At 40.9% G+C, this 26,640-nt stretch overlaps 1 protein-coding gene across 3 annotated transcripts in view; it reads left to right on the top strand.

Moving 5' to 3' along the window:
* Positions 1-18,974: 18,974 nt before the first annotated feature.
* FAM110B (family with sequence similarity 110 member B) overlaps positions 18,975-26,640 on the top strand; it is a 150,058-nt gene continuing 142,392 nt past the window's right edge. The window contains exon 1 of one of the 3 annotated variants that reach the window (XM_080803058.1): positions 18,975-19,352. The gene's annotated coding sequence lies outside the window, so the exon portion shown is untranslated. The remainder of the gene's footprint in view (positions 19,353-26,640) is intronic. The other 2 variants (XM_080803059.1, XM_080803060.1) reach the window with 2 other exon arrangements.

The raw sequence follows: 26,640 nt of genomic DNA, 5'->3' as shown, positions 1-26,640 counted from the left end.
AAATTTTTTCAGAAAATAGTCTAATTGTTACAATAGGTTGAATGACAATTTCGGTCTTTTCATTCTATTTTCAGTATCTTTATTTCTCTTTTAGAAAAAAGTTAATGGGAGTCACATAGGAGCTGCTATTCAGACTACTTTTTAACTATTTCAGTGTCCTCACAAATACCCCTAGGATTTCTTTTAAATGTATTGTTGGCTACTTCAGAGTAGGTTGTTATTGTTTTAAACACACAAAAATGACTGTATACTTAGACCTCTCAAGCTTCACCCTGAAGATTTGGTTTATTGTCCCAAACTGGTGGGATTTCTTTGAAATCTGTTTCATATTTTTCCTTTAATTATATGCAACTTTGTACTGTTTGAGACGTAATAGGTTATGTTCATGTTTAGAAATTTTGTAGTGTTAATGTAACTCCTTTCTTTGTACATTTTAATACAAATTTAATTGAAATATAACTGGCATTCTAGCATATATTTACATATATTTAATTAAAATGTAACCCATAAAGATTTACATGCTTATATATATTTAATTAAAGTATAATTGAATATACAAATCTTGAGTGGAAGCTTGCTGGATTAGCACAAAGTGAACCTCTGTGTAGCTACCACTTATTAAGGAAACATCAAATAACTACACCTCTTAAGCCTTCCATGCTCCTTCCCAATTACTAATACCACCCTGTGTCCCACCCCCCAAATTCCTCCTATCCTGATTTCTAATAGTTGGCCCTTCTATTAAATGTAAGTGGAACCATATAGCACACATTCTTTTGTATCTGACTTCTGTTATTTAATAATGTGTTTGAGTTTCACCCTTGTGGTTGCACTGATCAGTAGCTTATATATTTTTGTGCTATAGAGTATTTCATTGTATATTATGATTATACCACAATTATCTATCTGTTGTACTACTGAGAGTATTGGGGTTTGCTCGTATTTGCTCTTATAAATACTGCTGCTGTGAGCATTCTTGTGCATATCTTCTGGTTCATGTATCTATGCATTTCTCTGGGGGCATATATCGAGAAGTAAAATTGCTGGGTCCAAGAGTATGAGTATGGTTAGCCTTGGGAGACACTGACAAAGTGCTTGCACAGACTTACGCTCCTACCACCATGAATCAGAGTTCCAGTTATTACATACCGTGTCAGGGATTTTGGATTTTAATTTTACTCATTCTTGTAGGTATGTAGTGGTAACTTATTGTGTTTTTAATTTGTATCCCTTGATTATTAATGAGGCTGAACACATCTTTTAAATACACTTATTGGCCATTTGGATAGCCTTGCTCGGGAATCCTTACCTAAGTCTTTTGTCCATTTTCCTTTGTTGTCTGTGAGTTCTTTGCATATTTTGTATATAAGCCTTTTGTCAGTCATATGCATTGCAAATGTCTTGTCCTACTTGGTTTACCTTTTGATGAACAGAACTTCTTAATTTTGATGCAGTTCATTTTATTAAACTTTTATGTTTTAATTACTGTAGCTTTATAACAGATCTTGGTACTTAGTATTAAGATTCCTCTAATTTTGTTCTTTCTCCAGATAGCTTTGAATAAAATTTGTTTAATGTTATTTGTTTTCTTTGTGCATGTTTTAATCCAATAGGTTATAAGTTATTAAATGGCAGGATCATCATTTTTTCACTGGGAAAATGATCTATGCATTGTGAAATTCTCACATCTATGTGATAAAATCTCTCTTCTTCTGTTCTTTTCTATTAACTAAATCAAAATCTCTGCTGACCCCAAAACAGAACCAACAATATTTCTATCATACTTTGGCCTATAATCAATCAATCAGGAAACTAAGAAAGTTTTAATTCACTTAGTAGTTTTAACAATAGAAAATCATCTGACTCTCTACTTTTAATACATGGTCTTGATTACCCAGAACTAATTGTTTTCTTTCTTTTTTTTTTTTTTAAAGATTTTATTTTATTTATTTGACAGGCAGAGATCACAAGTAGGCAGAGAGGTGGGCAGAGAGAGAGAGAGAGGAAGGGAAGCAGGCTCCCTGCTGAGCAGAGAGCCTGATGCGGGGCTCGATCTAAGGACCCCGGGATCATGACCTGAGCCAAAGGCAGAGGCTTTAACCCACTGAGCCACCCAGGCGCCCCAGAACTAATTGTTTTCTAATTTAATCTTCTAGGGCTATAAAACACAAAAAATTTTTCAAATAGTTTGCTTCTTAAATCTACAAAGTTCTTTCTGATTGCAAAATAAAATATTTTCCTTATCTAATTGATGTCACTTTTTTCATGCCTAGTCATTTATAAAAATTCAGAACAACTGACCAGTCTGCTGTCTGCCACACTCCTCAGACTCTCAGAAACTTTAAGAATTGTCTCTTTTCCCTGTCCTCCTATGACCTATTTCCAATTCCCCCCCAAAATTGTTTGCTATCTTTAAAACGTGATAATAAAAACTAGCCAAAATGGAGAGTGAAAAAAGGGTTATTTCTCAGAGTTTGAAATGAACCTTTTTCCAAATATACCATTCCAGTACAGTATTGAGTTTTGTGAAACAAAAGGTTCCAAATCTATCTCATTTTTGGCTTATGAACTGAGGATTGAGGTGGGCTTTCATTAATGAAATAACGGTTTGCCAAGGTGTTTTCATCACTAGTGTTTAAGCAGAGGCCATCTGCCCATGATGAAGTAGGCACTTTGGGTATGAGATTGAACTAGACATCCTCTCAGATCAAAGGCTAAGATTATTTGACCCTCGGGACTTTACCTTTTAGTAATTCCTTAGCTTGTATTATATTGCATTTTCTGTTGTCACTATTTATCACAAAGGGTTATCATTTTTCCTTATTCTAGATCATCCTACCTCTAATACACAATCCATTTTCAAGTCCCACTGGCTGTACTTCAGAAATACAACTCAAATTCATTAAACGTTCCTCCTTCTTAATTACTACCACCTTGGTGCAAGCTACCTCCTCCATCTGCTTCCCTAGACCACTGTGAAATTTCCAAGCTGGTCTTAACGATCCTTAACTATCCTGCCCCACCACCCTGCAAATTTGTGACATCTCAGTTAGATCGGTGTTGCAGGAACAGAAGGCAGATTACACAGCTTTCAGGAAGCACGCAGAATAAAATGTAAATTTCTTACCACAGCCTTACTTTTCCAAACTCACTCTAACTTTTCCTTGATCACTGAAGTCCAGTTGTACAGGTCTTCCTCTACTTAAGCGATAGAGTAAGTCCCAATTAACTCATTGTAAGTTGAAAATACAGTAAGTTAAAAATACATGTAATGTACCTAACTTATGAAATATCATAGCTCAGCCTCACCTACCTTAAATGTACTTTGAGCACTTATATTAGCCTACAGTTAGGCAAAATGATCTAACACTAAGTCTGTTTTGTAATAAAGTGTTGACTCACTCATGTAATGTATTGAATACTGTACTGAAAGTGGAAAACAGAATGGTTGTCTGGGGACAGAATGGTTGCCAGAGTGTTGGTTGCTGGCCCTCGTGCCTAGAAGCTGTGGCTCTCTGCCGCTGCCCCCCATCGTGACAGAGGAACCTACCACGTATCACTAGGCCAGGAAAAGATCCAAATTCAAAATGCAAAGTATGGTCTTTCCTGAAAATACATATTGCTTTCACAGTATTGTAATGTAGAAAAATCGTTTAAGTTGAGCCATTGAAGTCCAGACTTTCTGTACTTGTCTTCCTTTATCTCAAATACACCTAACTGATTTCTCCTTCAGGGCATTTGCCACAGCCATTCCCTCTGCTTGGAATACATTTTGCCCTCATCTTTGCATGGCTGGTTCCTCAAATGCCATCTTCCCAACTAAACCTTCTGCACCACATGATCTAACTCAACCCCACCCCTCCTCAGTCACTGGCTTTCTATAAACAAGCACCCTCATCATCACCTAGATCTTTTTTTTTTTTTTTTTTTTTTAAATTTTATTTATTTATTTGGTGCAGAGAGAGACAGAGACCACAAGTAGTCAGAGAGACAGGCAGAGAGAGGGGGGAAGCAGGCTCCCCGCCGAGCAGAGAGCCCGATGTGGGGCTCGATCCCAGGACCCCGAGATCATGACCTGAGCCGAAGGCAGAGGCTTTAACCCACTGAGCCACTCAGGCGCCCCCATCACCTAGATCTTATGCAATCTTTATTATGTGACTGATTTTACTCTCCCACTGTGAGAATATGGTACAAGAACCTGGTCTGCTTGTTTCTGCTGCATCATCTTAGAGAAACTTTGTCATGTATGTTGCTTAAATGAATAAGTGGATTAACAAACTACTGAATTAGTGAGTAAACGTTTTTGATGAAATGTCCATTCTTTCTGCATCTTCCTCTACTGTCATCATCCTAATTCTGACTTGTTATTGTAAAAACCTTCAACGTAATTTACACTTGTAGTTTGTTGAGTACATAACTGCAAAGGTCCCATCTTGCGCTGTGAATTCTAAGAATCTATTTAGACACACTCATACAAACATTATCTTCAGCATATAAATATTTTAGGTTCAAAAAAGTTTAGATTCCTTAATTTTGGATTAGTTAAATTGTTATAAATGATTTGCCTGTCATTTGGTGAACCATCAACAGTATACTTTTGCTGCCATCCAAGTAATCTTTTCAAATACCTGGGATTTCTCTTCTATAAAATATTATTCTTGGATTCTCGTTTATGAGTTTAGAAGCTTTTCTTATCACTGCAGAGGAAAGAAATCCAAGTAAAAGGACCAGAAGCCAGAACTCTGCAGGCATATTTGTGTCTGGAGTTATTCTACTTCTTGTACATTATGTGGTTTACCTCAACATGTGGAAAAATACAGTAAGTTCTTCATTGCCCAGGGTGCAGTTATAGTCTTGTGTAACTTAGATGCTTTATTCTTTTTACAAATATCTCATGATAAACACACACTATGCTAAAATCCTTTCTGAATAATTACTATATGCTTAAAGAAATGGAACTTTTATCTATAAGAACTCTTTTAAACAAGCATGTTTCTGCCTGCCCCCTTACCTCTATTAATAAATTTCAACCCCACAAATGTGGAAAAATGCCTTTGAGTTTATTAAGGTCATTTATTCCTGGGAGTATACAGAGTAAATCAGACCTGCCTATCAGGAAAGACAAAAAGGAAGAAATCTGAGTTATGGCTATACCAGATACACTTATAACAGGAAATGTACTTCTTCTCTATTCCAGATAGTATTTCTCACTATTATGGGGGAAGGATTAAATTAAGTGTACAGTGTATTCAGTCTATGCCTCACTTATTACTTTTTTTGTTATGAAACATTTTTTAAAAAGTTCTAAGAAGTCATCAAAAAATTTAGTTTAGTTTCTGACACTTTCAATGACCTCATCAATTTCACTAATAAGAAAAAGAATTCTTTTTGTATTTAGTCTTCATGATTAAGAATATCTTAAAGATCAATTGCTTTATTTTCTTTGGGATCTTGAGAATTCATGAGGGCTTACTACTATTTTGCTATATCTGTAATATTAGACATACTAATCTGAATGGAAAATTAAGATTATTTTAAAAACAACTAAAACCTTTCCTTACTCCAAAATCTCAAAATTGTTTTTTATGTACAATTTTAAAACATTTCTTTTATATACTAAATTGTTGAATATTACATCAAATAATTATGACTCATATTACTCTATATTTCTCTTTATACATTAAAAAATCTTATTTTAACATTTAACCATGCCCATCAACAGAGGTTAAAAGTACTCAACAAGAATATTTTATATTAAAGTTAGTGCTACAATAGCCAAACTATGGAAAGAACCTAGATGTCCATCAACAAATGAATGGATAGAGAAGATGTGGTATATATATATATATATATATATATACGATGGGATACTATGCAGCCATCAAATGATGTAGAAGGAACTAGAGGGTATTATGCTGAGCGAAATAAGTCACTCAGAGAAAGACAGCTATCATATGATCTCTGTGATATGAGGAATTTGAGAGGCAGGGTGGGGGTTTATGGGGGGTAGGAAAGGAAAAAATTAACAAGATGGGATCGGGAGGGAGACAAACCATAAGAGACTTAATCTCAGGAAACAAACTGAGGATTGCTGGAAGGAGAAGAGGATGGGAGGGATGGGGCGGCTGGGGTATGGACATTGAGGAGGGTATGTGCTATGGTGAGTGTTATGCAATGTGTAAGCCTGATGATTCACGGACCTGTACCCCTGGGACAAATAATACATTATATGTTAATAACAAATAAATAAATAAATAAAGTTAATGCTGAATGACCAGTGACTTTCTTATGACCACCTATAATCTTTGGAAACATTGTTTAGAAGCAATGATCTAACTGGCTGGTGTGTCATTTCCTGATGGTTCTTATTCTCGTCATTTCTGAAGTTAACTTCCTGTTTTAAATCTTTGTCCAGCATAGACTCCAAGAGCACTTATCAGTTATTTATTTTATTTACAATTGTAATTTCTCTAACAGAAAAACCCTATGCTCCTCTTTCTAACCCTCCCATTTTATAAAGTCATATTAAAATTTCATTTCCTCGAGAGAAATTTTATAATCACCCCTCCCATCTGACTTCTCCATACAGCATCTGTTTGGTACTTATTTGAAATTGATCTTGCATTATATTTATTTGACATTGTTTATCTGTTAAGTTTTTTTCATGGGTCTATTCTATTACTTAAGGAAATAAAAAATTACCCATGGATTGAAATGACATCTTATAATTTTTTTTAAAGATTTTTTTTTTTTTTAATTTGTCAGAGAGAGAGCACAAGCAGGCAGAGAGGCAGGCAGAGGCAGAGAGAGAAGCAGGCTCCCCACTGAGCAAGGAGCCCGATGCGGGACTCGATCCCAGGACTCTGGGATCATGGCCTGAGCTGAAGGCAGCGGCTCAACCCACTGAGCCACCCAGGCATCCCGACATCTTATAATTTTCTGATAACTTTGACTCCTTCCAGCCCTTCCACATCCATCATATGCACAATTTGAGTAGCTCATTGGAAAACCTCTCATTATGACCAAACTCAATTATAGATCGGTGCATCTCTATAAATTATGTAATCATTTTACTCTAGTGTTGCAGTTAGGGCAGAATATTGCAACCTACATGAACCAATCTATTCCTCATGCAATAGTTTTTTAAAACGCTCTCTTAAATATAATAAGCTACATTTAAATAGCTTTATCCATTAAAAGATTCACTCGTTAGGAACAGCAAAGCTTTCTCATTGCAATTATTAATATGTGTACATATATAGAGATAAGCAGATAACTAGAAGCTTATGAAAAGCACAATTATTTACTCATGTCACATAACAGTCTGCAAAATGATTTCTAGTACATTTAGAGTTACAGCGTTTGATCTATTGCACCAGAGAGAAAATCAGTGTCTGTGCAGGGAAAGACAGAAAAAATCTCAAAATAAAAATTTCTAGCACCAGAATTTATGTATGCCTTCCCCCAGGGATGGCCACACCTGTGGCGTGGCCTGTGGAGTTGGGCACTGGAGGTCACTGGCTTTTTTGACAGCCCTGCAGAAACCAGAGTGTAGAGAGGATATTAAATAATTTTAAACTTCAGGGCCAGTCCTTAGTTAAATAGTCTTGAAACTTCTACAGATGTCTAATGAATCTGTTATAACTCATCTTATCAAAATGTACAATGGTCCTTACCAATCATTCTATTTATTTGAGAATAAAAATAAGATATACCCATAAAAAGTAAATTATGTATTTAAGATACATGTGAGTAAAATAGAAGTGAAGGAGAAAGCACAAAATGTAATATGACTAGCATCAAAAATTAAGTACTTTCACAGTCTAAACTGTCTGCAAATATACCATAAGCATTAAAAATTTATACTGCTTATATGAGTCTTATGGCTCAAAATAAAAGAAGATTTTGTAATGACATTTCAGTCTCCAGAAGAAGTCATCCTTCAGGAAAGCTAAAATTATTTTATGCTAAATTAGTAGCATAAAAGATTTCATAATAGTATATGATCTTTCATGTGAATTATATATTCTGGGTTATTTCTCAGTATCTCTTAAACATTATTCAACCACATGAAACATTGAAAATTGAAATTTGTTACCTATCATATAAAAATATATATATACTTTTTAACTTAAATCTTTTTTAGAAGGTGAGGCACAGGAAAACAGACATAGTATCTATTTCATCCACAATTTAGCTAAATGCAAGTTAAGGAGTAGGTTGTTTATATTTATGTAAGATAACCTTCTGTGTTTATAAAGCTATACGGAAAATGCAACATGTCAGGGGGGCTATACACTGGTGGGAAATCTGTGTGTATAGGAACACATTCCCTTTAATTAGCCCATTTTAACTAACGAGGAATATAAATTACTAACTGTGTATATAGCCACCTAGATGGAGCTACAGATAGCCCACACCATGCGGGAAAACATCTCTCAGCAGGATTTTATGAGCAATAACTATTCAGTGCTTGTAAATACATATTTACAATATTGACAGTAAATAAATAAATCAGTATTTCCTCTGCCTATTCTTATTGTATTTGGGCTTGCCTCTTCATTCTGGAATAACTAAAATTATGATTTAAGAGAATATTATTGGAAAAAAAAGTTTTTCCTCCAGTGAGGATGGATCCTTTGCCAAATATTAGTTGACCAGATATGCGTGGGTTGATTTCTGGGCTGTTACTTCCGCTCCATGGGTCAATGAATCTTTTTTTAATGCTGGTACTATACTGTTTGGATTGCTATAGCTTTATAATATAGTTCCAAAATCAGAAAGGGTGATGTCTTCAGCTCCATTCTTCTTTCTCAGGATTTCTTTGATTGTTCGGGGTGTTTTGTAGTTCCAAATAAATTTTAGGTTACTCACAAGAGAAAAGACAGTTTCTTCAATAAGTTTTGCAGGGAAAATTGGATATTCACATGCAAAAAAAAAAAAAAAAGAAAAGAAAAGAAAAAGATAGAAAGAAAGAAACTAGACCCTATCTTAAACCACTTATAAAATTAACTCAGAAAAAGTTAAAGACTTAAATATAAGACCCGAAACTATAAAATTCCTAGAACAAAACATAAGGAAAACTCTTTGACATTAGACTTGACAATGTTATTTATTTATTTATTTATGTTTGGCTAGGACACCTGAAGCACAAGCAACAAAACCAAAAATAAATTAGTGGGACTACCTCAAACTAAAAAGCTTCTGTGCAACAAAAGAAAGGGTCAACAGAATAAAAAGGCAACCTGTGGAATGGGAGAAAATATTTGCAAACCATTTATCTGATAAGGGGTTACCATCCAGAATACATAAAGAATTCATACAGCTCAACAACAACAACAGAACATACACACAAATAATTCAATTTAAAAATGGGCAAAGGACCTGAATAGACATTTTTCCTAAGAAGATATTCAAATGGCCAAAAATACCTGAGAAGATGCTCAATGACATCACTAATTATCAGGGAAATACAAATCAAAACCTAAACAAGGTATCACCTCACATCTACTAGAATGGTTATCATCAAAAAGGAAGGAAATATGTGTTGGAGAGACTGTAGAGAAGAGGAAACCCTCGTGCACTGTTGGTAGGAATGTGAGTTGGTATCGCCACTGTGGAAAAGAGTATGGAGTTTCCTAAAGAAATTGCAAATAGGGGGCACCTGGGTGGCTCAGTGGGTTAAAGCCTCTACCTTTGGCTCAGGTCATGATCTCAGGGTCCTGGGATCGAGCCCCACATTGGGCTCTCTGCTCAGCGGGGAGCCTGCCTCCTCCCCTCTCTGCCTGTCTCTCTGCCTACTTGTGATCTCTGTCAGTCAAACAAATAAATAAAATCTTTAAAAAAAAAAAAAGAAATTGCAAATAGAACTACTCATCAAGCAATTCCACTTCTGGGTATTTATCCAAAGTAAATAAGGAGACTAACTCAAAATGGTATGTGCACCCCCACGTTCATTCCAGCATTATTTACAATAGCCAAGACATGGAAACAGCTGAAGTATCCATCAGCGAATGAATGGACAGAGGAAATGCGGCGTATATACACAATGGAATATTATTCAGCCAAAAAAAGGGAAGGAAACTCTGCCATTTACAACAACACAGATGAACTTTGAGTGCATTATATTAAGAGAAAGAAGAATACCGTGTGCTGTCACTTCTATGTGGAATCTAAAATCTCAGACTCCTATCAACAGAGAACAGACGGATGGTTGCCGGGGGTTGGGGAGGAGGTGTGGGTGGTCACAAGGCACAAACTTCTAGTTATAATATAAATCTGTTCTGGGATGTAATGTACAGCCTGGTGACTATAGTTAACAATATTGTACTGTATATTTGAGAATTACTAAGAGAGGATCTTAAAAGCTCTCATCCCAAGGAAAAACATTTGCACCTATGCAAGGTGATGGATGTTAACTGAACTTAGTGTGGGAATCATTTCAAAGTACACACAAACATCAAGTCATTGTGCTGTACATTTTAAATTTATACAATGTTAAGTTTCAGCTTTATCTGCATAAGATGGCGGGGGAGGGAGAACTCTTAGCGAGGCCTTGTGCTACTGGGGGAAGAAAGCAAAGTCAGCTGTCAGCCACGCCCAAAGAACCCCTCTGCTTCCAGCTTTCCAGGATTCCAAAACCCCATTCTACTGTGACTCCCCTACCACCTTCACCGCTCTGCCTGGGTGATTCACATCTTGTTTGGAACCAAAACAGTCATCACAACTCTATTTTCTCAAATATAATATTTTCCTTTAGAGAAAAAAATAACACCTTAGGTACAGGAAATTAACAAGAACATTCTGCTCTTCATTTCTTAAACATGCGGCTTTATGAAGCTTTTCAAGCCCAAGGATGAGGTGGATCCTCCCGTAATTCCCCTTCCGCACTGCCAGGTGGGACAGGTGCCCCGAGCAGCGTGCAGAACTGGGGCTTCTCCAGGCTGCCAGAGCTTCCTGTGTTCCGCTCGGTCTTGCAAGAAAGGCTGCAGTATAGAACTTTAGGCCAGTTCTGAGGGATGGCAAGTTGATGGATATGAAGTGACATAATAATTACGCCACTATCAGAGCACAGATTTACCTCAGTGAGTATCTGATGAAATTTTGTCAAGTGCTCTGGTTTTGCTAAGGAGTGTGAGAAATTTCACAAGGGCGGTTAGCTGCATCCCCCTTTCATATGGCTTACAGTTGTAATGAGGTTAATGAGGAGACACCCGAATACCATCAATTGAGCAGGACAATTTATTAATGCATAGTGAGGTCCGAGTTCTGAGAAATAAGCAATCTAATCAAATGAAACATAGGAAGACCTTCTAAGAACAGCACAATTAAGATATTTTCTAACAGTTTGGGAACCCAGCCAATCCAAAATTCAGAAGGTTATTCTGGTTGAAGATTAGAAGAATATTATGCTAGTATTTAAATTTTCTATTTACTGTTTTGCATAAAACTCCCAACTCACAGCTAAATAGAAAAGTAGGGGCTGTCACAGGAAGACGTGAATATTGATAAATGCCATAATTATGTATCAAGATTTTTGTAGCCTGTATTGATTGTGTATCCATACTTCTGTTCTATCAATAACACCAAAATGGAAGCATAGACTGATTTGTTTTTTCCCAAAATATTTCAATGTACTACGACTTAGTCTTCTTTATATTCTCTGGCAGAGTTTGGACAAAGAATTTGGATTGGCTGGAATAAAAAGGGGAGTAGAGACATTCTCTTTGTCACCCCATTCTGTCTTTTTCTAACCTTTCTCCTTCTGTTCCTCTATCTCATCCCCCCTCTATGACAAACTAGCTGGCAAATTGCAATTGCGGATGTCCTAGAAGGATATCTACTTTGAAGTCTTGACTGCTGGTGGTGGGACTAGCAGAAAATTTATAGTATGTGTAATTCGTGAGTAAATAAAATGAGTTAGTCATTGAAGTACTGCGCAAAAGATTGATTTTTACCAATTCGGGGAATGGAAGAATAATGTAGAAGAGGTAATAAAGAATATATCTGACTGGTTTGTGTGATTACACAATGAACCAGGAAAGCTATTGTACTAAGCACAGGTAAGATGTGAATGACTAGATGCATGAGTGAAAACATTGAAAACGAGAGATTTGGTGACAGAATAAGCGAGGGAGGAATGAGTGGGTGAATGAGCTAAAATTCACATCCATACCAAATGCACTCTGACGTTTTGTTCGAAGTTTCTGATAATTTACAGGTGATTTCTGCAGATGTCAGAAATACATTGTTCATCCTTCAGATTAATACAGGTGCCTGAAAAATAGAATGCCTACACGAAATTCTGAGCATATTTTTACCAAACATTTAGAAGCTGTAACATACACTTGAAAAAGAGTTCAGGGGGAGAAATGCACATTGAACCCTTAGACTCATGTCTGTATACCTACTTTAAGCCTGTTTTAAATAGAGCAAAATGGTTATTATGTATCAGTACCATCTGTGGCTCAGAGACCTAATATTCCCTCACTTGTCCTTTTCTCCTTGTTCTCTCCTGCTTATTACGTATTTTGCTCGTTTGCATCTCCACCATATAAAGGTAGAAAGGAGGAGAAAAGTTCAAATTAGTTCATTTTTCTGGCTACTAACGGTCTGGTTTAATATTTGATTAGGACGAGGTTTGAATGAAATCAGCGATTTCAGTTATTCATGCCACTTTTGATTTTTGATTCCAGGGAAAATGAGAATTAGTGAGCTGTGCACAAAATGAATTATATTTCTGTTAAAGAAGTAGCTTAATGTTCTAAATTCACCTTGCCACAAATAGTTTAAAAATGCTCCATATGTTTGGTACATTATTCCATACCATGAGAATACAGAAGGTGTATGTACATATTTTTTTAAAGATTTATTTATTTATTTATTTAAAAGGGAGACAGAGGAGGGGCAGTGGGAGAGGGAGAAAAAATCCCAGGCAGACTCCACGCTGAGCATGGAGGCCCAAAGTGGTGCTTGGTCCCATAACCCTGAGATCATGACCTGAGCCAAAACTAAGAGTTGGATGCTCAACCAACAGAACCACCCAGCTGACCCAGAAGATGTATATATTTTCCTAGTATTCCATATACCATGCAAGCAAATTCTGGCAGCTTAATCCTTCCGAAAGTTTTGAAAATCCAGAAGCAAATAAACCTTCTGAACCAAATAATAACAAGAGTTCACATATTTACTTTTTTAAAAAGATTTTATTTATTTATTTGACAGAGAGAGACATAGTGAGAGAGGGAAAAAAGCAGGGGGAGTGGGAGAGGGAGAAGCAGGCTTCCCGCCGAGCAGGGAGCGTCATGGGGACCTCAATCCCAGGACCCTGGGATCATGACCTGAGCCGAAGGCAGCCGCCTAAAACCTGAGCCACCCAGGCGCCCCTATGTATTTATTTTGTAAAAGCAGACACAACCTCTCAGGGCTGAGGCACAGATCAGCTTTAGAGCTGGAAAGGACCTCAGCAGTTTCCAGCTCCTCTGGGTAATTAACTTGTTGTACACAATATTTGGCAATCTAGAGTTTCTCAGGAAATTTTCTATTGTGTTTGGTGTCAAGAACAGACTAGGAAAATCAGTACATTCGGTTAAACTGAACAGGCAGCATCCATGCGCCCTTCATGGTCTCAACACCACGGGGTGGGGGCTGGAGGAACATTCGGTCATCAGCTCCAGCTCCCGGGTGCCAACGATAACAGCTTCTCCTTCATCTGTGTTCTCTGTAGTGGAGTTTCTGGCTCCCACTAAAATCTAGGCTGACTCCCTTTTCTTGTTTGTCCTTCAGCTTCTTGAGAACTGTTGTAAGTAGTTCCCCATATTCAAGTCCCTGTTTCCTGCCTGGATTCTGACTGATGAGAGGGGGTGTTTGTGCAGGGGGAGAGGGCAATAAGGATAACTTTAGCTATTAACGGGTGACAGGTGAGCATCAGGGCTGTAGGAGATAGCTGGATGGAGTCAGGTACAGCATTTGGGTTTGTTGGTTTGTTTGCTTTTAATCTCCGACCCACTGTAGTCTGTTATTTGCATACAGACTATAAAATACAATGCAATATAATGTTCCAGCCATGACAAATGGCTATAAAAGTTTCTAAAGGGCAGCTTCCACTTTTTAACCTCATCTCTTCTCAAAACAGCAATCAATTCAGAGCTACTGCTGGTCTACAGAAAGCGTGCTGAGTAGCACTGTCCAGTAGAGAGCTAGGACAAAGAAAAAACAAAAACAAGAACAAAACGAAACCCTCTCTGAAGATTAGAAAATGAGATGGAAGTTAGAGATCAAAATTCTGGAGTCCCTGGTAAATTAGCGGTAGTTGGGGACATGGAACTGGCAGACAACTCAGAGGAAGAATGATTAGGCAGAAATAGAAACAGGCTAGGGCAGAACATTAATGAGCACTGCAATGTGGTAGATAGTCTCAGAGAAACAAGAAGCAAAGATGGGAAAGAGGTGGAAAGAGAAGCATGAGCCCCACAGCATGCCACTTGGGTCCACTGAGGCATTAGAGAGGCATTTTGTCCAGTGTGCTCTACTGATTAAGGCAGGCTGCGATTCACGTTTGCCTACTCCAAAAATCAAACGTTGAAATCCTAACCTCCCCAGGTGATGCCATCAGAAGGCATGGCCTTTGGAGGTGATTAGGTCATGGAACTGGAGTCCTCATAAATGGGATTAGTGGCCTCATCAAAGAGACTCCAGAGAGTCCTGCTCCCTTCCCTTTCTGCCACATGAGGACACAGTGAGAGGGCCATCTATGAACCAGGGAAGTTGGCTCCCACCAGACACTGAATCCCTTGGTATTTTGGTCTCTGACTTCCCAACCTACAGAACTACGAGAAATGAACTTCTATTACTTGTAAGCCACACAGTCTATGGTATTTTTGTTATTACAGTTCAAGTGAGCCAAGACACGGGAACATAAACGTATTACATGTTTTAGAAAGAACTCCATCAAAACAGTGGGAGCAGTTTACTCGAAAAATTCAATCACAGAGAACTCAGGCTTTCTTTGTTGGTGATAGAGACAACAGGTGAAGCATCAGTGCCAACAGAACTTTCCTCCATGATGATGGAAATGGTTTTTGTCTGTGCTGCCCAATGGGGTAGCCATTAGTGACCCGCGGCTATTGGACACTTGAAAATTGCCTAGTGTGATTGAGAAACTAAAGTCTTCATCCAATTCAATTTTAATTCATTTAAATTTAAATAACCACATGTGGCCAGGCACTATCTTATTAACTAGATGATTTGTAGGACTCAGAAACAAATTTGGTTTAGAGTAAAAATTATATAGGCTTTGAGGTCACATGGACCAGTTTAAATCCTTCAGTTATTAACTCTGTGACCTTGGCTATGTCACTGACCTTCCCTGGGCCTGGGCTTCTTGTTCATAAAATGGGGCTTCTAACATTCATGCTTAGAGCCATTGCTACAATTCAAAATGAGGCATGTAGATTGCGTAGCACAGACCAAATATTCAATAAATGATATCTGTTAGTAGTATTAAATGATGCAGGTCAGTATTCGTGAACATAATTCAATTGTTTTGATTTCTCTGATCACGAGCATGCACATGTAATAAACTGTGAAATACGCAATAAGAGAGAACCCTGGGGGCGGTTGCGTCTGGTGGAGTAGCTTCTTCCGGGTGAAAACGGATGAACAATGTTTTCTAGTTAGCGATTCTCTTATCTCTGCCTTGCTGAGAGCTGTCCTTTTTCAGTGCGATTGCTTCTGGCAAATCCACCCTGCTCCTCCCAAAGAGCATTCTTCACTGCTTTTTCTATAACCTCATTAGAAGTATAGGCTGTTTAGGAAAAAAGACAAATGGAGCTTGTTCAATCAATAACTTTAATTTTACATACAATTCTAAGTCAATGGAGTCTGATCAGATGGTCTGTCAGGTTTTCTTCTGTGGAATGAAGAGCACACGTTCAGAGACATTTACTTAACCGTGGCTCATCCTTACAATCTCTGGGGAGAACTTCTTAAAAATATATACATGCCTATCCCTCCTCCCCCTAACTGGAGACTTGGCGCTCTTAGGAGTTCTCCAGGTGATTCTGTTTCACGGTTTGAAAATTACTGATGTACACCATTTCTCTCGGGGGTACTCTGGACAGATGGGAGCCCAGGTTAAATGAGAGATATCTGTACCACTCTAGGGTAAGGACATGGCACAGACATTACATGGGTCCAGACCAAGGATGTGGCAAACCTCTGAATACTGGACTGAAATTTTCCCATGGTGAATCAGAGCCAATCATTCGAACAAGTGTCACTCAGAGCTGGGCCTGGATTCCAAAACTAACCTCTCTTTACTTCTCCTCCTAAGCTCCCCTGTCATGTTTCTGGAGATGGTCTACTTGTACATTTTGCGGGGCTCAAAACTGTTTCTGATATACTATCATTCAGCTCATGGGCTTTTGTGCATGAAATTTCACTAGTTGTTGACATGACCAGGTACATACCCATCTGAAGAAAAACTAAGGAAACTCTTCCCCCCCCCCTTTTTTTTTTAAGATTTATTTATCTTAGAGAGCTCAGAGTGTGAGAGGGGGAGGAGCAGAGGCAGAGGAAGAGAGAATCCTTAAGCCACTCCCCACTGAGCGTGGAGCAGATCCCAGGCCTCTGAGATCAAGACATGAGCTGAAATCAAGAGTTGGCCCTTAACTGACTGAGCCACCCAGCCCCGCCCCCCTTACCCTTTAGAAACCGCTCTTGCAATCAGAGGTTCAGAGCAACATCTTCGTGTCTGTCTGACCCACTCCCTTGCCACCCAAAAGTGACCTGTGATTTATGGTGAAGCAACATACCAATTAACGTATGGATGCTTGTTAGGGTACTAGCCAAATATTGTTACATACTTTGGGAGACAATTTCCGTGGAACAAAAGAATTCCAAGCATAGGCCAAGGGCCCACTTCTCCTGAACAATATGCAACACAGAAAAATTCCAGCACAACAAACCAATTTCAACAGTCCCTGAAAGTCTGTAGCAGGCCCTAAAATTTTCAGTCCAGAAAGGAGGAAAGTATTGGGAATTATGAAGGCACGTTTTATTGGAATAATTGGCAAGACAAAAAAATTTACTAGGATGTGATGGTTTAGACATATTATTGTTTTCTTTCTGGTTTTCTAACCACATCTTTTGTTAATTTTTGGTTTTAAGGGGGGCAACATGAAAATATTAAACCTACACTGGGCAATAGTAATACCTTAAATGAGAACCTTAGTCCTAAAAAAGTTAAGGCTTCCTTATTTTATTATGAAGAAGCAATTTAGGTGATAGAGAAACTAGGACTCATTGATTACATCCCTGATTTTCAGAGGCTGGATCACATGGGAATCTTTTATGGCTTGATAAGTGAATATTTTGGAAAGAAATCTAACTCCCAATAAGCTAGAAAGACAATTGATTGGTGCATTTCCTTAGAAATTGGGGTTTTGATTGTTTTCAGAGGTGGCTGCCTGGAGGGGCTCATTAATGTCATCAGGACTCTTCCCGTCTGTTACTCAATTGGCTTTCTTCTCACGTGGCCTTCCTCTCCAATAGGTGATGTGCAGCTGCTTCAGGCTTACAGGTCACAGTCTCAGAAGCTGCCATATTAGCTCAGAAAAAGGACCCCCACCCTCCAGGATTTGATCATGGGTGTCTTCCCTCCTCCTTTTGCGCCTGGGGTGTGAAATGCTCTCATTGGCAAGCCTGGGTCAAGGGCCCCTTCGATGACAGGAAGGGTCTGTCATATAAGGTGTGAGGGAGCAATTCTTAAAAAGAAGAAGTTGAGACAAAGAAGTTATTTTTTTTTTAATAGCTTACTTTGGGGTGAGAAGAATTACTTCTGATTTGCTATGCTAGTGATGAAAAATAACTTCATTCTCCCATTAACACAACTTTTGGGTTTAATGAAGACCACAACATAGTGTGTGACTATCACAAAGAATGCATTTGTATGCCGAAGGAAAGTTCCATTCAAAACCCAGTATCATGTCACTTTCTTAAAATGGTTCTCTTGTAAATAGCCAAAAATTTATTGTGGAAGTCTGAGTTTTATTTATTTGATAATCTCTGAACTGGAATGAAACAAGTCACACAATTCAAATACAGATGATCTTTCTGAGGAAATGGGATGAATGCAATTTCATTTCAAATTTACAAAAAGTATAAAGAAATCTCTGCTAAATATTTTAGAGAAATAATTATGTTGCGAATTTGTATCTCATTCAATCGTTTTGATAAATACGGACTTCATCCACTAGAGTTCCCAATAGTAAAAACTAAAGTAGAATGTGCTTAGTATTCCTAAAACAACAAAACCCTCAAAAAACCAAGTAATTAAGAAAATCTGAAGAAAAACATTAGCAACTACACATTATGACATGAATCCTGATGTACCCTGAAACATTTAGTTAATTGGGAAACATCAGCTGGCCCCATACTCTCTCTAGGGGCTGTACATCGTACTTGAGTTTTTTCCTATATTCTTTACTGTTTTTTCCAAACATTTTTTGGAGTCTTAAAGTGCTTGCAGTAATTAAGTTTACAAATGCTAGACAGGCTCCACTGACTATGCAGAAGCGAGTCCATAGCAAATGTCACGCACTAAGATCATCGGGATGGGTTGACTAACCAGGTGAGGTTATCACATTCACAAAACAGACTCCAGATCCCCAGTGCGCTGTGGTCTGATCTGGGGCTTCCTGGAAGTTGAGATCATGCGGATTCTTCCCACCGGGGTGGGAGCGGCGGTGGGTATGTGGAAGGGGTTTGAAGGTGGGAGAGGGGGCGGGCGTGTGGGAGGGGTTTGGAGGTGAGAGCGTGGGGTGGGCCTTTGGGTGGGGCTTGGAGGTGGGAACGGGAGTGGGAGTGGGGGAGGGGATAGAGCGGAGGGACGCGGCCAGGCTGGAAGTGGGGGTGCAGGAGGGGGCGGGAACAGGGAGGGTTGGGGAGGGGGCGGGACGGAGGCGGGGCGGGGCGCTCTATAGGGGCGTGCACACTCCACAGGGACACGCGCTCTGGGGCACAGCAACTCGCTCCAAGTTCCCTCCCTCGCGCTCCGCGAAGCCCGCCTGAGCCCTCCCACTCGGTGCAGACCGAACCATCGCGGCCGCAGCCAGCCGGGCCCTCCACCGCCTTGAGTCCCCAGCCCCCTTGGCTAACGGGGTCAGCTCTCTATCCGTGGCCCCGCCGAGGCGGCGCGAGGACTAGGCGCCCCCTGCGGCCCGCGCTCGGCCCTCCGGCGGCGCCGGCGGCCCGGACCCCCTTCCTGGCGGGCCCGACCTTCCTCCCTGCAGTCCCCGGAGCTTGGAGCCTGTCTGGGGCCGCACCGCCCGGGGCCAGGGAGCGCGGCCGAGGTAAGTCTGGGCCGGGAGCCGGGCCGGGGCGGGGGTCGGGCGGGTGGCCGCGCGGCACCCCGACTGCGGACAATGCCCGAGCCGCGCGCGCCTGGAGCGGAGCCGGATCCGCCTCTAAGCCTCCGCGCCCGGCCTGGGTGTCCATCCAGCAGGGCCGGGGAGCCGCACTGGCCCGGACGGACCCCCCGGCTCGCTGGGTGGGCCGCGAGAGGAGGCGCTCGTTGCGCGTCCGGGCTGGGCCGGGAGGCCGGGCAGGGGCGCTGCGGAGCCGGGCGGGCTTGCGGGGCGCGAGCGGCGGGCTGCGAAAGCGCGCCTGCCGCTTGCTGCTGAAGCAGTGGGTAGGCGAAGGCTGTGGGGACGGCTCCTTGCGCCGTTCCCAGTCTCGGGGGCTAAATACCTAGGGGGTATCAGTATGTCCTAATCGCCGTCTGGGAATTCTTGCAAGAGATGCAGATTCAGAGGCTCTGAAAGTTTGTTTTTGGTTACCCGCTCCAGCTGCACTCATGGTCTCGATCGTCTCCACTTTCTTTGAAAGCACACGGATTTGAAGTAGAATGAAATTATCCTTGGCTCATTCGTGCCCCCGTCACCCAGCGGAGCTCATAACTTGGCAGCAAAGCTCGTGCAGGCTGTGGGAAGCCGCCAGTGCCTGCTGCCCAGCCTAGTGCCCTGTGATGTTGTTGGAGGAGGAGCTGCGTGGTGGAAATGGCAGTGACAGTTCTCCCTCCGCGCAGGCTGGTGGGGAGGGTAGCAGAGATAACTTTGCTGTGTGCTTCAGTTACTCGAGAAAGTGGAAAGAAAACACCTGGTGCCGGCTTTTTAACCCTTTCAAGTTGTTATTCAGATTCACTGAGCCGCAAAAAAAATGAACAGGCTGTCTTTGTTGCCTAAGATACGGGCAAACTCTGCGTGTTTCCTCACGGTCATATCCTATGCAAAATCTGGCACACATCTGTGACAACATTGCGTGGCTGGCATTGTAAGGACTACAAACTGGATTGTTTTTGAGAAGGGGAGTGTGATAGTAGAATACGCATCTTTGCAGTATAAATAATGACTTTCATTGTCCTCATATCCCCTGCTGGTATTGAAGTCCCATATATAGCCTCTTCTCCCCATTTTACACGTGGAGTCAGTCATTCCATGGAAAATACCTGTACTAACCTGTGCCTGTTTTGTGACATCACAGCCCCTGGTCATTCAGATGAGCTAATGATTAAGCATAGTTATTTTATGTAAGGGCGAGGTCATGATAAGCCAGACTTCTTTGTCCATAACATCCCATTGATTTATCCCATGGTATTTATGTTGCGGCTATAGATCTTATAACAGTAGAGTCACTAATTGAATAGGGAGGTGACCATGCTTTGTCAGCCTGGTAATCTGTAAAGTGCTTGGAGCAGCGCCTGGAACACAGTGCTAGGTAAGTGTCACCTAGTTTTATTTTTAATTTTTATTATTAGACCATGTGTTTTTCTGTTTGGAAAACAGTTGTTTGTTTTTCAGATCCCAGCACTTTTAAGTCATGGTCTATTTTAAGTCTCTAGTTTAATTTTAGATCAGAATTGAGGTTGGGTTGTTGTTTTGCTTATGACTGACAATCCATTCTGTGTGTCATTCTTAGGCACAGTATACAGCAGATCTGTAAAGGCAGGAACACAGTCCTGAGCTGTCACATCCAGGTACTTTTCATAATAAGGAGACTTAATTATCCTTAAGGGCCTAAATGTCTAAGGAGGAGCCTAGATATGAGGGGAAACGTGGGGTCTGGACCCCATTCTGAACACCCTCATTCTCCAGGTTGACAATAATACTTCCAGTTACTACTTGAAATTCTACCGTGATGGCACAACAGTGGGATAACTCCCACTTTGTCAAAAGGTAATAAAATATAAACATGCGCATTGTATATACATCAACCAGATCTTATCATTCTTATTTGTGCTTTCAAATCTTTCGAGCAGCCTAGTTAGCTTACATAAGAAAAATGAAAACTACGTACTTGCCATGTGTCCATAACCAAATGATTGTGTTTGCCACCTATTTTAAAAGATTGTCAGGGGGTTACTTTCATTTTGGTGTCCTCCCCCACGCCCTTTTAACTTCGAAATGATATCTCTCTCATTCCTCAACAGTTTACTTAGCTAATCAAAGACATGGCTAACTCCTGGGGCCCTGCAGTACCAAAGCTGCTGTAGGCACAGTCTGACAGTAGGTGGTGCTGTGGGTAATGCTGGTGGGCAAGGTGCATTTGTGTTCAGGTAGAATTGGAGGGGTTAATTAGTAATCCTATTGCTTGCCCTCTCCCCCCAAATATGTTCTCACCACACAGGTATCATCTAACAATCTTTTTAGGAATAAACTTTTTAAAAAGTCTCTCCTTTGTATTTCCACCTTTTTTGGACTATTTACTCAGCCAGATTTTTCTTCCTGAAAACCATAGTATTCCAGGTGTTAAGACAAACAATGCTTTGTAAAAAATCTTATTTAATCAACTGTATTCTTTACTCTTATTTTTCAGTGATGGGTTAAGGTTGACCATTCTGAGCCTAGAGGCTCTCCAACTAACCTGGACTTTTTTTTCAGTACTTAACTTGCAAGAGAGAGAAAAAAATGATAAGAAACTCAGTTGCATCATGACTTTAAGAAAACAGCTTCTCGTTTACTCTGATTTTTGCCATTTTTCTGAGTCCCAGTATGATGCAATGAGCATCGATATTCAGGATGAAGACTGAAGCTCTGCAAAGCCGTGACTCATCCAAGAAAAATATATTCATTCTATTTAGTAGAGCACGGAGGGTAGGGAGTGAATACGAAGGCTCAGAACCAGGGCTCTCTGGACTTTAATCCGAGTTAGCTCTGTGGGCTGGCCCGGGGGCTGACCCGGTCCCGGGCAGTTGACAGTGGATTCTCTTTATTCCAACACAGGATAGTTGTTGTTATCTTCTTTCTTCGGGTGACATGAAGTGACTGGCTGAGTCACATTGCTACTAAGTAGCAAAGCTGCGGTTTTAACCCCAGGACAGTGTGCCTGTGGAACCCATGGATCTTTCCACCACACCATGTGGAATAATTGTTTTGCACAGTCAGAAGGTGCTCACTGCCTTCTTTTGGGGTTTGATACTGACAAGTCTCTTCGTCATAACTCAGTGACGTGCTTTGAATTTCCTGAGTAGCGTTGGGAGTCCAAAACAGGAGAGAGAAAGCTCATTTTGATGTTCAGAGGTAACCCCCTGAGATTTCTCAATACTTACTAAAGATTGCTTATTTCAGAAGGACTCAGGAGAAGGCTGGCAGGTTTAACTTCTTTGAGCTATGTAAAGGCCAGTGCAAATGGTTTAGATGATGAAGTCGTGCTGGGTCCGTTTTTGGCTTTCCTGCTCAGGTGATCTGGGGAGAGTCCTAGCCTCCCCTATACCTACTGACTTTCCTTCCCTTGGGTTAAAGGAGCTTTATTCATTTCCATCACTTACCTACATCAAATAATTAAATACATTACAATGTTTAATGAAACACCAGATCAAACGCCTTTTGATGTATTCATTTTTTTTCTTTTTTTAAATTTTACACTTTAGCCAGAACTTGGTTTAAATTTTAGTGGTCATTTTTGTATTGGAAGCATTCTGGAAATACAAAATAGTAGTCTTGGGGAATTGTTCAGAAAACACAAATTTTACCCAAAATGTTTACCCAAGAAACTAAAGGTAGCATTGATTCTGAAGTTTGAAAGGATAAGTTAACAGGATCATTCACATGCAAGGTTTTGGAGAAAGCCGTAAGAAGTACCGTTTCTCATTGCTTGTGGTTGTCATCACCCACACAATGAACTACAGATAATGAAGGTATGGGCAAGGCTTCAAAATGTTTGCAGAATATATTTTCCTCCTGTTTTTAAGCCTGGGTTTGTTTTTTAGATGATCTCTTGTGGTACAAGGTTAATGACCTTAAATCATGCATATTCCCATTATGACACGTTAGGTTTCCTCCTTGTGAAAGGGGACTGCATGTCATGTTTATGTTTTTAACATTTCGAGTCTCATAAGGAGAGTCACATAAGAACACAGCATTCAAGGACATAAGGCTGTTTTTTTGTTGTTGTTGTTTTTGAAACTTTAGTAGTTAGTAGATTTACTTCCTCTTTCCAGTATGTTTGGTGGGTGACAAAAATAGTGAACATGTGGATGATTAAACAATTTTAAACTGGAGCTAGCACAAAAGCTGGGATTTTAAAATGGTAAAACTTCAGAGGGAAGTTCAAAGGTGAATAGTAAGCAAAAGGAAACAATATGTCATCTGGCAGACAAGTTTCTAGAATTATAAGAATTCCGTGGTATGTTTTATACATCTGAGCAAGATCAATGGGTTTTGAAATTGTCCAGCTCCAGATAAAGCTTTTAAAGATACATTTAGAAGCATATGGGAAATTTTTTAATGGTTTTGTTGTAAGGCAGAGCATTTGCTCCTCAAAAGCTCCGCTGGAAGTTTGTTTTTTTTCTTTTTTTTTTTGGTCTTTTTCAGAAGGAATCACAGATATGCTTCAAAATAATCATTGCCAGCAATTTTTTTTTTTTTTGTATCATTGTCTGGAACTTAATGAAAAGAAAGTAACTATGAGAAAGAGTATTGTTTGGTAATTTCTTCTATTATGATTATTATGTTAAATGGATATTTTTAGAGGATTCACTGTGCGCCTAGGTACTAGGAATAAGAAGTGCCCAAGAAAGACTAGGTTCTTGCCCCCTTGAGGTTTTATGGTATCAAGTGGAGGAAAAAGATACTAAAATAAATAAATGAAAAGCTAGTTTTTTTTTTAAGATTTATTTATTTATTTTAAAGAGGGAGAGCCCTCGTGGGCATGTGGGTACACTCAAGGTGCGGGGCAGAGGGAGAGAGAGAATTCTCAATGCATACTCCCTCCTGAGCACAGAGCCGGACATGGGGCCAATCCCATGGTCTGAGATCATAACCATAAGCCGAAATCAAGAGACAGATACTTAACCAACTGAGCCACCCAGGTGCCCCATGAAAAGCTAGTTTGAAGCAGTAGTAAGTACAGTCAGGAATGAGGGTGGCATTCCCAGCTGGGTTGGGTGGTCTGGGAGGGCTCCATGGAGGTTGTTTGAGCTGAGACTTATGTGGGGGCAGGTGAGAGGCAATCTCTGCAAGGTCTCTCAGTAGAGAGGACAGCCAGCTTATGCAAAGATCCTGAGGCAGACAGAACCTGCCTTTGTGAAGAAAGGAGATAGCATCAGAGGAACCAGGTCAGTAAGGCCTTGCAGACCTCAGGGGGTGGGGGGAAGGAAGGAATTTCTGTTTATTCTAAAGCAGTGGGAGCTGCTGAGGGTGTGACACAGGAGGGCCAGGCTCTAGTGTGGAATCTGGCAGCTCACATGGCCTGCTTACGGAGAATGGATTGCCAGAAAAAGAGTGGAAGTGGGGAGACAAAAAGCTGTCATGGTGACCAGCCAGGTGGATTGGAAGGAAAGAAAGGAAGTGGGAGGGGGGAACCCGAGGTTTGCACAATTTTGAATTTCTCCTAACCAAACCCATTATTGCTCTTAGATGCATCTTTATTGTACTAACACCGAAAAAGAAAACATACTGCCAGTTAAGCTTTGACATACGAATCCTGATTTCAGATATTAAAATGGGAAAATAGATGTGTCTTAGAATTGGTGAAATATGGTATATTCTGGAGCTCGAGCTGGTTTGTATTTTATTTCTGTTTATTTATCAGTGATTCAAGTTGAATCCTTTTTTTTGGAAAGACCTGTGGGTCATATGTAATGGATTCCCCTCCCTCAGGATTAGAGGCTGGTGTAGACAGTTGCATCCAGTGTCCGTAATCTCTCTGATACTTTCAAAAATGTGTAGAGAAGGCCTTCACAGACGTTCGTTCTGTTGCCCCCACATGCACTACAGACCCGATGGTGTCAGAGATCGAGGAAACTGTGACGGTCCGTATTTGTCAGGTTCAGGGTGAGTCACGGACCCTGTGTGCCCAGGGTCAGAATGGGGAATTACTAACTCTATTTCTGTGATACCAGGAGCAGGGCAGAGTGAGGCCAGGGCGAGGGCTCAGTCAGGGCCATGAGGATTCCAGGCCAAACACTTAGTTGAAGGCCAGCCCATTACTGAGACACTGAGTTCTCTAGGTGAGTCTGTCTGGGTGCAAAGACTGGTTCTGTGTGAACGTGAATGAGGTATGGAGGCTTCTGGAACCTCAGTTTCCTGATCTGTAAAACGGGGATAACCTACTTCGTGTTGTACCTGTTTCGTAGGGTTGCTGGGAAGGTTCAGTAAGACGGTGCTTGCAAAACGAGGGGGCACTTCACCGAGGCTAGTTGCTGTTATGTGTTACTGTGTTGCAGTAACTTCCTTTATGTCCTCATCATACAGGTCACAGGCTGAAAGTCCTTTTTCAGAGACTCACCCTGACCCCGGGAGCTAAGGTTGCCCCTTCTCCAGCCATCCTCTTTCCTGTCATCGTGCTTTATTTTCTTCAGAGCCCCGTGTCGAACTAGAACAGTATAATTTGTCTCCATGAAGAAAGTGCCTTCTCCAGGTTGAGAGGGACTCTGTCGAGGCGGCTGCCGAATCCACATTGCTTAGAGCCACACCAGGCCCCTTTCAGGGCCTCTTAAGTACTTACCCAGTGGGGTCCGAGGGTGACCTGCTGGTTAGGAGGTCTTTGCCTCCCTGGGACCTTGAAGGCACAGCAAAAAGGCCAGAACTCAAGCAGAACTCTGCCCTCACCTTGGCGTTTGTGCTGTGGGCTGACTGGCTTTCCAGTGGGGTACCTGAAGTCCAGCGGGCAGGCTCAGACAGTCCTTGGTCACATATTTTGGGGACAGAGAGTCAGAGGAGAGCCAGAGTTTGTATTCAAAAACAAGGATTTCTTGGGGGTAGGACATGCTCGTTGGTTCACCCTGGCCTTTCAGAGAGTGTCACTAGCTTCAGCCTCAAGCCAGATGTCACCCAAGGCCTCCCTGGTCCATGAGATGGCACCTCCCAGGCACCTCCTCCTTGTGTCGTTGTCATCGTCCTCCTTTTTTTTTTTTTCCCCAAAGTGTTTTAAAAGATTGTATTTATTTGTCAGAGAGAGCGAGAGCGAGCCCAAGCAGGGGGAGCGGCAGACAGAGGGAGAAGCAGGCTCCCCACGGAGCAAGGAGCCCCATGTGGGCTCGATCCCAAGACCCTGGGATCATGACCTGAGCCAAAGGCAGACGCTTAACTGACTGAGCCACCCAGAGGTCCCTCAGGCAACGAGTCCTTCTATCAAAACCAC

Source organism: Martes martes, assembly GCF_963455335.1.
Source record: "Martes martes genome assembly, chromosome: 4".
Classification (NCBI taxonomy): domain Eukaryota; kingdom Metazoa; phylum Chordata; class Mammalia; order Carnivora; family Mustelidae; genus Martes; species Martes martes.
Note: the sequence above shows the minus strand (reverse complement) of the source record. Positions and strands in the feature narration are given on the sequence as shown.